The sequence below is a fragment of the Odocoileus virginianus genome, chromosome 14 (genome assembly GCF_023699985.2).
Source record: "Odocoileus virginianus isolate 20LAN1187 ecotype Illinois chromosome 14, Ovbor_1.2, whole genome shotgun sequence".
In the NCBI taxonomy this organism is placed as follows: domain Eukaryota; kingdom Metazoa; phylum Chordata; class Mammalia; order Artiodactyla; family Cervidae; genus Odocoileus; species Odocoileus virginianus.
The window spans coordinates 51,213,153-51,227,730 of NC_069687.1; the positions used below are offsets into that span (position 1 = coordinate 51,213,153).

General features: G+C 41.0%; 1 pseudogene; it reads left to right on the top strand.

Annotated features, from left to right (window-relative positions):
- LOC110128352 (cytochrome c oxidase subunit 7C, mitochondrial pseudogene) overlaps positions 1–12,865 on the top strand; it is a 28,266-nt pseudogene extending 15,401 nt beyond the window's left edge.
- The last annotated feature ends 1,713 nt before the right edge of the window (positions 12,866–14,578 follow it).

Here is a 14,578-nt window from a genome sequence, read left to right on the forward strand (position 1 = left end):
GAGAAATAGATTTAAGGGACTAGATCTGATAGACAGAGTGCCTGATGAACTATGGATGGAGGTTCGTGACATTGTATAGGAGACAGGAATCAAGACCATCCCCCAAAAAAAGAAATGCAAAAAAGCAAAATGGCTGTCTGAGGAGGCCTTACAAATAGCTGGGGAAAGAAGGGAAGCGAAAAGCAAAGGAGAAAAGGAAAGATATACCCATTTGAATGCAGAGTTCCAAAGAATAGCAAGGAGAGATAAGAAAGCCTTCCTCAGCAATCAATGCAAAGAAATAGAGGTAAACAATAGAATGGGAAAGATTAGAGATCTCTTCAAGAAAATTAGAGATACCAAGGGAACATTTCAGGCAAAGATGGATTCGATAAAGGACAAAAATGGTAGGGACCTAACAGAAGCAGAAGATATTAAGAAGAGGTGGCAAGAATATACAGAAAAACTGTACAAAAAAGATCTTCACGACCCAGATAATCACAATGGTGTGACCACTCACCTAGAGTCAGACATCCTGGAATGTGAAGTCAAATGGGCCTTAGGAAGCATCACTATGAACAAAGATAGTGCAGGTGATAGAATTCCAGTTGAGCTATTTCAAATCCTAAAAGATGATGCTGTGAAAGTGCTGCACTCAATATGCCAGCAAATTTGGAAAACTGAGCAGTGGCCAAAGGACTGGAAAAAGTCAGTTTTCATTCCAATCCTAAGGAAAGGTAATGCCAAAGAATGCTCAAACTACCGCACAATTGCACTCATCTCACACACTAATAAAGTGATGCTTAAAATTCTCCAAGCCAGGCTTCAGCAATACATGAACCGTGAACTTCCAGATGTTCAAGCTGGATTAAGAAAAGTCAGAGAAACCAGAGATCAAATTGCCAACAATCCCGAATCATTGAAAAAGCAAGAGAGTTCCAGAAAAACATCTATTTCTGCTTTATTGACTATGCCAAAACCTTTGACTGTGTGGATCACAATAAACTGTGGAAAATTCTTAAAGAGATGGGAATACCAGACCACCTGACCTGTCTCTTGAGAAACCTATATGCAGGTCAGGAAGCAACAGTTAGAACTGGACATGGAACAACAGACTGGTTCCAAATAGGAAAAGGGGTGCATCAAGGCTGTATATTGTCACCCTGCTTATTTAACTTACATGCAAAGTACATCATGAGAAATGCTGGGCTGGAAGAAGCACAAGCTGAATCAAGATTGCTGGGAGATATATCAACAACCTCAGATATGCAGAGGACACCACCCTTATGGCAGAAAGTGAAGAAGAACTAAAGAGCCTGTTGATCAAAGTGACAAAGGAGAGTGAAAAATTTGGCTTAAAGCTCAACATTCAGAAAATGAAGATCATGGCATCCGGTCCCATCACTTCATGGCAAATAGATGGGGAAACAGTGGAAACAGTGTCAGACTTTATTCTTCTGGGCTCCAAAACCACTGCAGATGGTGATTGCAGCCATGAAATTAAAAGACGCTTACTCCTTGGAAGGCAAGTTATGACCAACCTAGGAAGCATATTAAAAAGCAGAGACATTACTTTGTCAACAAAGGTCCATCTAGTAAAGGCTATGGTTTTTCCAGTGGTCATGTATGGATGTGAGAGTTGGACTATAAAGAAAGCTGAGCGCAGAAGAATTGATGCTTTTGAACTGTGGTGTTGGAGAAGACTCTTGAGAGTCCCTTGGACTGCAAGGAGATCCAACTAGACCATCCTAAAGGAGATCAGTCCTGGGTGTTCATTGGAAGGACTAATGCTGAAGCTGAAACTCCAATACTTTGGCCACCTGATGCAAAGAGCTGACTTATTTGAAAAGACCCTGATGCTTGGAGGGATTGGGGGCAGGAGGAGAAGGGGACGACAGAGGATGAGATGGTTGGATGGCATCACTGACTCAATGGACATGGGTTTGGGTGGACTCTGGGAGCTAGTGATGGACAGGGAGGCCTGGCATGCTGCGTTTCATGGGGTTGCAAAGAGTCAGACATGACTGAGCAATTGAATTGAATTGATTTAATGGAATACACAGCCAGGACACCAATGACGGGAAGACAGCATGGTAGGGAATTGCTTTTCTTTCTTGACCAGTTCTGCAGTGTTTGAGTCCTTCCAAAACTTGAGCTTCTCTAGGGCTGCCCCTCTTCTAAGGCTCTACCTCTCACCTGGGCTCCCATAACATCATCTGCTCCCTTTGTTTTAGGCCTGACGTCTTAGCATCCTTACTTGATTCCCTTAACCCTGACCACACTTCAGTGAAAAATCCCGTCATTGAGATCTCTTCAGAATCCTAGTAGAGTGTGCTATCTCCTGCACAGGAGACTCTGGTAAAGGTAGGATAAGATTACGGTAACTTTATAGGTTATCATCCAAACCAGGAATATTTTTGAGACTGAAAGGGGCACTATTAATTATTAATTACACCATGGCAACAGGTATAAATCACAGCTGCCTCAGGCAACCTGGAATGAATGGAGATGCTCGGTAAATCAGCCATGTAAAAAGAGAACTGTCATAATGAAGATCTAAAAATTTTCTAAAAGAGATAATATTACAGGAGAGTATAAGATAAGTGCCAAAGGGTGGATTAGACTCTCAGTGCTACAGACGTTCCAGGAAAAGAGAGATCATTTCTCCTAGGGGAAGACATCTGAGTTCAGCATGATGCTCAGCATTCCTTCTCCAACTAAATGATATCACGCAATGCATGTGTGCTTGGCCCATTTTGTAGGTTTTCTCCAAGAAACTTCATTCCCAGTTTAGGCCCCACCTCCACCCCCCACCCCCTCCACACACATACCCAGCATAACCCTCACCATTTCTTTCTGTTGCAGAGCTCTGGGTATTTAGAGAAAGCAGATAATTTAAATTTTAGTCAATTATTCCTTTCCAAAAAAAACATCAAACACATTCCTGGTTCAGCTATAAATCACTGTAGAAATATGCTATTTTGATTCTTTAAAAATCATCTTTTAGCTTCATTTTGAAAAGATATCTGAGGGGTGGCTTATAAGCTTTACTCTCAAAACCAAGCATTCTTTTTAAAAATAACATAAAGCCTAATAAGTAATCAAGGAATATTTTTAATGTATGTGTGTACATTTTGCCTCTCTAAACAAAGGTTTGGACAATTAACAAATGCTTTAAAGTCTTGTCATCCTTAGCAAAGGGCATCATTCCCTACCTTCTAGCTGATTCAAAGACACTTGGCAAGGAAGTGATTCTAATCCTCATGTTGCTAGTGAAGCAAGTTGCTATGAGCCCCAGTGTGTGACTTCAGGCTTGCCAAATCACTGCTTTGTTAGGCATTTCATAATAATGAGAATATTTCATAAAAACACACCCCTACCCAGGCCATGTGGATTAGTAGCAAGAATTTCTTTTCTCTTACTTCTTAACCAGCACAGCCTGGTTGGAATTATACCAGTGAAAATGGGGCTTGGAAAGATCCCTCTTGGGAGATTCATAAAGGGTTCTATCAGACCAAGACAAACAGGAGAGGAAAGCAGTAACTGGAGAAAAGAGCAGGCACAGAAGCTGAAAGGAAATGGTATAGATGGATGCAGACAGGTGGGAGTAAAGAGGGAAAGTCAGTGAAAGCGATGTGAGAGCTAGAACAGTCACAGGGCAGCCTCTTATTTCACACTGGCAAGCCATTAAGATCTGAAGGGAACAGGGCACATAGAGCAATTTTAGCAGGATGCAAGGTTCAGGCAGGAGGCAAGAAGACGCTACAGTGTGCCTTTGATAGCAGAAAAATTAGAACTGACCTAAGTGGTTTTACAGATTTGTTCCATTTCAGGCCCCATCAGATTCTTCTGAGGCACTTTCAACCTCCTGCTCCGCTTATCATCAGGGAAGAGCTCCAGCTGCTGGGCTGATGGATGGAGTGCTTCTCTCTCCCCTGGTAGCCAGTAGATGTCATATTCTGTAGGAGGAAAGGGAATACTGGAAACTCCCTGATGAGAATATTCTGGGTCCATATGGGATGGAACATTCTATCAGCCTGTGAATTTTAAAAACCACCCCAAGGCCCAAAACTAATCCTTCAATTATGGGCCATTGCCCGCCATGCTTTGCATGCATTATGTGAAATGGATTATAACTAATTTTTCAAAGTCAGCAGATTGTTATTTACCCATATGTTGACAATCAGTTTGAAGAGGTGGAAACTGTGTGTCAGCTACTCTACAAAACACACTACACCTACTCAAAAGTCCTCATTAGCAACATGTAGATTAGTAGCCAGTGTAGATCATTAACCAGTGTAGATGCTACTGTAGATTCTTTTCAGAACTATACTAAAATAATTTTTATTACATATAAAATTACTTATAATAAATACTTTAAAATTATCCATATAATTTTATAGCATATTATATAGCTATAGAAATTTATATTAAAATGTATAAAAAATAATAAGGTATATAAGGTATACTTTATTATATGTAGATATCATAATATCTAGAAATAATTTATATTATATAATATATTCATCTAATATGTATATAATATAAAATTATATGAAGATACTTTTACATTATATATTATTTATACATATCAATAATTTTGTTATAGATAATTTTTCAAGTGAAAACCAATGTAAATGTTGTTATCAGTGTGTGTGTGTGTGTGTGTGTGTATGTGAGAGATACATAATATTGATAAAAATTTTTCTAAAATATGCTATGGCAAAATGTCCAAATAAGTGTATGCATTTTAAAAATTTACCATTACAATGGTTCATTGAAAAGTAACTACATTTTTATACAATTCATTTCCATGCATCTCACAAACACACTATGAAGCTTGCTATGTGACAGGCACTATGCTATATATCCTGATATAAAGACAGCTGGTAAAGAATCTGCCTGCCATGCGGGAGACCTGGGTTCGATCCCTGGGTTGGGAAGATCCCCTGGAGAAGGGAATGGCTACCCACTCCATTATTCTGACCTGGAGAATTCCCATGGATTGTATAGTCCATGGGGTTGCAAAGAATTGGACACGACTGAGAGACTTGGACTTTCACTTTTCATTAAGAACCATGTGTGTTAAGCTGGCCACCTGAGAAGAGTTTCAGGAGTGAGAGCTTGATCAGATGGTAGAGAAAGAAGGGATGAGTTTAAGGAAAAAGTGTTAGAGGACAGTCTTGGAGACTTTAAGCCACCCATGGAAGAGGGGATGAAAGACAATGGAAATAAAGAGGTGAAATGACTCAAGCTGATTAGAAAGGAGAATCTAACATCTCAGGACTGCTTGGATTGAGAGAGTTTGTGGGAGGAAGTCTAGGCTGTTTCCCATATTCAAGCTAACATCACAGGGTGAGTGAATAGTGGTACTATTCCTGGATACTGGACTTTTGGAGGATGAATATGTAACCATTGTTGGTTATTTGCATTTTGGGGTGTTTGGGAAGGAAGGATGTGGAGATAAAACATTCCATCTGGGGGTATTTTTGTTTGGGGAAGCTATATGGCTCTGGAGCTCAGCAACAAGGCCTGAATCATAAACTTGAAAATGGATACAACCATTGTCTAAGCAGATGCTGAAGTCATGTGTTCCGGGAGAAGTGAGTGCAGGGAGAAGAGCAAAGGTCAAGAACAGAAACTTGGGGTACAGCATTGTAAGGCAGGCAGCAAGCACAGATTATAATGGAGCAGTCAGAATTGTGTTTCTTCTTTTAAATGAAAGGGAAAAGTTTTAAGGAGAGAGAGGCTTAGAGTGTCAGATGCTCCATGGAAGTCAAGAAAGAGTTTTTAAAAAAGAAAAAGGAATACTGTCTTGGCAATGCATTTCAGCGTATTCAGAAAAATTAAATTCTTATATATAATTGGTTGATAAATTTTAATGTGGCAATTTAATAATGAAAGTCATCGATGGACTTCAACGCAGCATGTAGCTACTCTCTAACAGTGGCTGAAAGATCATTGCCCCAGCCAGAAGTAGAACTGTTTTACGGTAATTCACTTTACACCATGTCACAGGCTGGGTTATCAAAAAACAGATGCTGAGAAATGTGGAGATGGAATCTAGGATGAGAGATGTTTATGAGAGATCAACACTGAAACCAAAGGGAAGGAGGAAGTTTGAGAGAGAGACTTGCCCCTCTGAGTTCCCGTACCAGGCTGAGTGCCCGGCCCCTGAACCATTGTTTCACTCAATCCGTGAAACGGCACAGCATCAACCTTGGGTCTCTACTGCTGAGATGGACCCTGAAGGAGCAAACGGCTCAAGTACTCTCCCACAGCAGGGCCACAAGCCCCTCCGTGAAGGAAATTTGGGCACATTTGTTCCAGCCTCACATAGCTTGCAGCGTCTTTGGCCAAACATGTGAAGCACGTTTGTGAGCCTCTTCCAGCTATAATTATGGGTATCTGTTAGCCAACTATTAACTCTTTGTCCCTTACTGGTATTATAAAGCTGTTTCTCTGTCATTACAAAATACGAAAAAAATTTTGATAGTAAAAGACATTAAATTATGGTCCTATTACTATTACATTGGTGACTTGGGTGTAAAAATCTAGACTAGACAAGAATGTCATAATTACATTTGCTTTTGAAATTAAGTGCTAGATGTGTTTTATATTTGAAGAAAATAAATTGAAGTATAAGACAATAAGGCAGTTGAGCTGTTACGATAATATTTAACACAAAGTTGGGTTATGCAAGTTGAGAGGAACATCATTTAATAAACACTTTCCCAAAAAGTGCTCTGTAATTGGACAGCCCTGAGAAAATAGAATGAGGCAATCATATTTGGTTATATATTGCATTTATACCATTTGACATCTCCCCGTTTGCAAAATAAATTTCCTCTGTGCCAGCTGTAATTAGGCGCTGAGATAAAGCTGCCTTAATATTCTGCATATTTGATCAGAGCTGCCAGCAGCTGTCGGATCACTGCTCTGTTCTCCTGTACAATGAAAACATCAAAGACATCTGTGGTTTGCCCTAAAATTAGTGCCAGAATTGGCCTCTCTCCTTTATTGTGTAACCAGATTGACTGTTTGCATAACTAACAAGGGAACCTCCAGACATTGCTTCTGGGTCTGTGAGGGAAAACAGCCAAAGGAAGATTCTGGAAAGTAGCCAATATGTCCTTGTGTCCCATGTAAGACTTCAGTGTCTGGGATTTGGAGTCACAGAGACCCCAGGTTCAGACCTCAGTTTTTACTACTTACTTGTGAATTTAGGCAACTGACATACAGTCTCTCAGCCAAATGCCTTTCCTGGAAAAAATGAGAATGATAACAGAACCTACTTCATAGGTTTGTTTTGAAGAACAATGAAGGTAACTTACATAAAGTACTTAGCATATGCCCAGGGCTTAGTGAGCACTCACTGACATTAGCTATCTTCATTCCTTCATCTAGTGCCCTTTCAAGAAATAATAACTTCAGTGGCTTTGAAACATTCCCTTATACTGATAAAACAAAAGTAGGAAGGGAGCTCTCATTAGATTTAAAATCATGAATACATAACACGCACATACAGTTGTCTTCAGAATTCTAAAATTTATGGAAACCTCTTGAAGCTTTCCCTAGCAAATAATCAAAGTCCTTTTCACTCACGTTTACAATTTTGTAGCAGGGCCCAAAGAAGACCTTTCATTTCCTTCATTTCACTTCCTATCAAGACACGGCCATCAAGTGATTTGTAAGGACTCTTCAGGAAAGTGTATCAGATAGTTGGCCTTTAACTGCAGGTAACAGAAAGCTTGATTTGACTGCCTTAAATGATGAACATTTATTATCTCACATAATAAGAAATCAACAGACAGCTCCAGGGCTACTCCATTCAGTTGCTCAGTGTCCCATCAGGGACGTAGATATTTCCTAGCTCTGCAGTCTGCCGTTCCCTCATGTTGACGTTGTCTTCAGGTGAGCTGCCACGTGGTGGCAAGATGGCTGCCATATACGAACAATTATATCTGCTCTTCCTGTGTCTCTTTCTAAGAAGAAAGAAACCTGACTCAGAAATGTCCCAGCCAGTGTCTCCTCAGATCTCACGGCTCAGAACCGAATCACACAGATATTCCTAAACCAATCGGTAGCAACAGAAACAGAATTACCATGATTGGCTTCAAGAAGCACAAGGTAGAGTGGAAAAAGATGAATTATCTACAGAAATTGGGGTTTTTATAATAAAAGAGGAAGGTGGGAATATGTGTTTATCTTCTACAGTATCTGTAAGGTATATAACTGTGTATAGTTATTTCAAGGCTGAAAATCAAAATCCTGCTTTTCTCACAGTCTTCCAGAAAGTACTTCCAGCTCACCATAAAATAAAATTAGCCACTAAGCATATTCCAGCAAGGCTCCTATACCTGAAGTCCTCCAACATTTAAAATTAGAGCTATTTAATGTCCTCTTTCCTCAACTTCTGGGTCCAATACTGTTATTAACCTGGGCAAATAAGGTACCCCAAGTAGGTTACATTAAAGTCAAATCAGCCTTTCCAATTATTCTTCTACTGTCTCAATGCCCTAGCATTTTCTTTCTTTTCTTTTTTTTTTTTTTTTTTGCCCTAGCATTTTCCTCTGCACCATAGCCCTCTCTGGGCATCCCAGAACCCTCCCACTAACAAATTGATTTTATGTCTTTGAATTCCAGTCTGCCTCTGACTGGGCGTTAACACTGCCACCAGGCCTTTTCAAAGCTGACAACCTATGGAAGAAGCCTGCCATTGACAGAAAGAAACATGTCTTATAAAGACACCACTTCCAAAGGCATGTGGTTGACCTCAAATGCCCAGACCTCCACTTGTCAGTTAGGATTGCATGTGTTCCCACTCTCATAAGATTATCTGTGAGAATTAACTTGGGATTGTATTAAAGATAATATAGGATTAATTGAGAATCCAGAAAATAAGACCCATATCAGTTCAGTTCAGTTCAGTCACTCAGTCGTGTCTGACTCTTTGCAGCCCCATGAATTGCAGCACGCCAGGCCTCCCTGTCCATCACCAACTCCCAGAGTTTACCCAAACCCATGTGCATTGAGTTGGTGATGCCATGCAGCCATCTCATCCTCTGTCGTCCCCTTATCCTCCTGCCCCCAATCCCTCCCACCATCAGGGTCTTTTCCAATGAGTCAACTCTTCGCATCAGGTGGCCAAAGTATTGGAGTTTCAGCTTCAGCATTAGTCCTTCCAATGAACACCCAGGACTGATCTCCTTTAGGATGGACTGGTTGGATCTCCTTGCAGTCCAAGGGACTCTCAAGAGTCTTCTCCAACACCACAGTTCAAAAGCATCAATTCTTCTGCGCTCAGCTTTCTTCACAGTCCAACTCTCACATCCATACATGACCACTGGAAAAACCATAGCCTTTACTAGACGGACCTTTGTTGGCAGTGTAATGTCTCTGCTTTTAAATATGCTATCGTGTTCATATATTTGCAATATAGTCAGTTTTAGGGGGAAAATATATATGTGTGTGTGTACGTGTGTATATTTAGGATTCCAATTTAACTTCCATTTTTTTCTCACTAGGATTTAGTAAATCCTTTCAGCAGATGTTGAGTGGGGAATGGAATCTGCTCTGGTCTATTTCTCTTTTCCTTTCTGCATTAGATGAGTCTCTGCTGATTATTTCTACTTTGAAATGACTACCTTCTTGAATTGTACTGGCAACGCCAACTGTAGAAAATAATCAATCCCTGCTTTGGGTAGTCTATTTTTTCATTCAGACAAAGTCTTCATCAATGGATTTCTAAAATAACTTTGCTTTTCACCAAGACATTTCCTCAAAATGTCTGTACTAGTGAGCTGTGATGTTGCGATTGTTTCTCTATTTGCTCAGTCCCACAATTCTTAGTGCTGTGAGGGCCCTTTGCTCCCGATTTACTCTTCTGTCTATTTGATGATGATAGAGGGGAACCCGTGAAGTGCAGGCTGGCTGTGTTCTCTAGGGAAAAAGATATATGATGTGGTGAACACTGCCCCAGGGAATTAGAGGGAGATGTCCATCACACCATTGCTTATGAAAGCAAAAGACTGAGAAAGCAAACTGAGTGCTCCTAAACAAAGGTGTGGTTGGGTGAATTATGGCACATCCATATTATAAAATGTGAAGGCTGTGATTAAAAAGAAAGTGGTAGTTCTGTGTGCACTAATATAAGTGAATGCCTACAATATATTGGTGGGTGAAAAAAAACCAGTTGTATAATAGTAAGCCTGATATGGTATAATTTTTATTGCACAATAATGTTAACTGGAATGCAAATAGTCTAGCCTCAAGATAAGGTCTTGTTCAAAAAAACTTAAGCCTATTCACATAATGGAATGCTGCCTGCCTGCTAAGTAGCTTCAGTCATGTCCAACTCTATGGACTGTAGCCTGCCAGACTCTTCCGTCCATGGGATTCTCCAGGCAAGAATACTGGGGTGGGTTGCCATACCTTTCTCCAGGGGATCTTCCTGAGTCAGGGATCGAACCCACGTCTCTCAGGCCTGTTGCATTGGCAAGTGGGTTCTTTACTGCTGGCACCACCTGGGAAGCCCATGGTTCTATGCAGGTATTAAAAAGAATGAACAGCTCTATCTATACTGGTAAAGAAATATCTCCAAGAGGGGTTATTAAGAGAAAATGCGAGATGTTGAGCAGTGGATAAAAAATGCTAACTATTATATAAAATTTTTAAATGTTTATTCACATATATTTGCATGCATAAAGAAGATGAAAACCTCAATGTTTTAAGGGTGGAAAACTGGATAGATAAGGAACAGAGAAAGAAAACCTGGGCTAAGACAGGCACAACTTTTGTAACAATTAACCTTTTGTACCTTTTACATTTTGTACCATGTGGATTGACTGTGTAAAATATAATTTTTAAACCTCCAGGCCTGAGGAAGTAGAGGTCAGGCAATTAGAGGGAGAAGGGGTAAGTCAAGTCCTCTGTTACAGACAGGTTGACTTTGAGATTGTCTATTAGACAATCCAGGGGTGATGTCAGGGAGCAGCTGGCATATAAGTCTGCATCTCAGGAGAGAAACCAGGGCTAGAAATTTAAATAAGGGAGTTTTCAGCATATAGATGATATTTAGGCCCATGAGAATGGATAAGATCACCTAGGGCAAGTACAGATAAAGAAAACGAAAAGGACCTAGGCCCAAGTCTACTTGGGCTACTAGGCTACTGCAAAATAATGCATGTACATGGCCAAAAGTTTGGGAAATGCTAAAACTCACAGAATAAGAAATAAAAATCAGCTATAACCCCACTCTGTAGAAATTAAATCAGTGAACATTTTTGTATAATGTCTCTTTCTAGTCTTTTCTCTCTGCACCTAAGAATATGCCATTATGAACCTCCTTGTATAAAAAAGTCTGTACATTTCTAAACAAGGAGAAAGGGAAAATGGAGAAAAATAAACCAGTATTCCAACAAATCCAGAAGATTTGAAAAAGAAACACACTCTTTAGGGAAGTGTCGTGTAACCATTCAAGAGCATTCAATTTCTTATCTATAGCAAGTTTCTTTAAAAAGCTCTTTTACATCTCTTGGACTTCCCTGATGGCTCAGCTGGTAAAGAAACTGCTTGCAATGTGGGAGACCTGGGTTCAATCCCTGGGTTGAAAAGATCCCCTGGAGAAGGGAAAGGCTACCCACTCCAGTATTCTGGCCTGGAGAATTCCATGGACTGTGTAGTTCATGGGGTCGCAAAGAGTCCGACACGACTGAGCGATTCTCTCTCTCTCTCTCTCACACACACACACACACACACACACACCAGCAACAGCATAGTGATCTGTCACTCAAGGATCTTCTGCTTTCTCTAAATACCCCAAACCCTCTTTTCCTTTGACTGCAGGGCTCTGGCAGTATTTCCCACTCCTCTTCCTGCCTGCTCAGATATATATTTTCAGAAACATGTTGTGCTGGACATCCCCCAGTCGCCTCTCCAGCCTCCCCCGCTATCCTGCTTTGTGGCCTGCTCTGAGGCTGACCTAAACGGATGATATCACCAGGCCCCTTTGTCTTCTGGCTTCCAACGGAGCGGGGCCAGTGGGGAGTCTTGGCAGGAAGTAGAAGGAAGGGAGGAGAGTGAGGTCAAGTTCTTTTTCCCCGGGGGCCCTTCCTGCTGAGTTGTCAGCCTGGGTTCCAGCAGCAGCGGCAGCCCCCACTCCTTGCCGCCGGAGGCTGGAGGAGGTAGCCGCTCACAGGTGTCACTAGCCCCGGGGTACTTCCGCACCTCTGGGTAGCTCCTTTAAACCCCGCCCGCCCCGCTGTAAACGATCCTTCAATCAAGCTTTTTTCAATGCCCCCGCCTGAGTGTGCCATCTGTTTCCCACCAGGATTCTGACTGATTCGATCGTCTCAGGCTCCTTCCAGTTCTGTTTCTTTTAGCTCATTTTCTTCACCTCCACAACCAAAAACCGGAGTTTCACGTAGGCAAAGCTTCTTCTCTTCATGATGACAGGAGTGGGAAATTCATAGAGAAACTTGGTGAATGAGGGCTAAGTCACTTCAGTCGTGTCCAACTCTGTGCGACCCTATGGACTGCAGCCTGCCGGGCTTCTCTGTCCATGGGGATTCTCCAGGCAAGAATACTGGAGTGGGAGTTGGGGGAACAAGGTCGTGAGGAAGCAGCGCGCGGTTTGCGGCCGCCATTTCTTCCGCCTTCAGTCTCTGGATCTTTTGTAGAGCTTCCAACAGCGCTCTGTTGGGACAGAGCATCCGGAGGTTCACAACCTCTGGTTCGTCGGAGCAACTACGAGGAGGGTCCAGGGAAGAATATACCATTTTCAGTGAAAAACAAGTGGAGATTACTAGCAATAATGACTTTGTTCTTTGAGTCTGGATTTGCTGCACCTTTCTTTATAGTAAGACACCAACTGCTTAAAAAGTAATCCATGAGACAGATAGGAAGAGGAACATATTAAGAGGTGCAATCTCTTAAAAGGATCAAACCCTTGAACTCAGCATCCTAAATATGTTTGTAAATAAACTTATGGCATAAATCCTTAAAAAAAAAAAAAAAAGGAAAAAATACTGGAGTGGTTTGCCATGCCTTCCTCCAACTTTGTGAATACTATTTCACAATTTTTTAAATTCCATATGAGACGTTAACATAGATAACATGAATACATTTCTATATGCACAAACAAAATCTATAAGGAGTGGCTAATCCTAGGGAGTTGGGAGTGGGGTAAAAGGGGAAGAAAGGAGAAGGTAAGCTTTCAGTTTTGTCTTCATGCATACTTTTATTTCATTTTGACTTCAATAAGCAGGTACTACTTTTGAATCAGTTCTAATAAGATGGATGAAACTGGAGCCCATTATACAGAGTGAAGTAAGCCAGAAAGATAAAGACCATTACAGTATACTAACACATATATATGGAATTTAGAAAGATGGTAACGATAACCCTATATGCAAAACAGAAAAAGAGACTCAGATGTATAGAACAGACTTTTGGACTCTGTGGGAGAAGGCGAGGGTGGGATGTTTCAAGAGGACAGCATCGAAACATGTATATTATCTAGGGTGAAACAGATCACCAGCCCAGGTTGGATGCATGAGACAAGTGCTCAGGCCTGGTGCACTGGGAAGACCCAGAGGGATGGGGTGGAGAGGGAGGTGGGAAGGGGGGACCGGGATGGGGAATACATGTAAATCCATGGCTAATTCATTTCAATGTATGACAAAAACCACTGCAATGATGTAAAGTAATTAGCCTCCAACTAAAAAAAAAAAAAAAAGAAAGAAATACACTTTTTTTTACATATATACACATATATAATATATATGTATATACTAATATACAAATTTATATACAATTATATACATTATATATACATATATACACACATATATTTTACATATATATACACATATGTGTATATATTATACAAATTTATATATAATTATATACATAATTTACATATACATATATACACACACACACACACACACATAATGCTTTTTTACTTTAAGAAATAAAATACAGGTTCCAGGACCCTATCCCAGAAACTCTGAATCAGTGAGAATGCAATAGGGGCCCAGAATGAAAACCAGTGATGCAGTGGTACACTGATGTGATTGCTTTCAGAGAGCCACTGTGCACATTTGTGTAGCAGATCCCACATGTGGGCCCTGGTTGTTGGGAGCTGACATCAGCCTACAATTCACTCGCACCAGCCCTTGAGACTTAACATTGAGCAACACCTCCTGGGAGAAGGAGTGACTTTCACTAATTTGCACCAAAGCACCTTAAGACCAGAGGAGCCTGAAGGCCCGCAGTCCATAGGGTCGCAAGGAGTTGGACACAACTGAAGTGACTCAGCACTCATGCACCGAGGTGGCTCTCTCCTGCTTGTCTGCTTCTGTGCTGATTCTCTGCCACTTAGAACTTTGGGCTTTTGTCCTCACTGTCTTTACTAAGACTGAAACCTGAACTTGGGGCTTGAATTGGAGTTATGCTTTTTATATGGTGAGCTCAGTCATGTCCGACTCTTTGCAACCCCATGAAGTGTAGGCCGCCAGGCTTCTCTGTCCATGGAATTTTCTAGGCAAGAACACTGGAGTGGGTTGCCATTTCCTACTCCAGGGAGTCTTCCCGA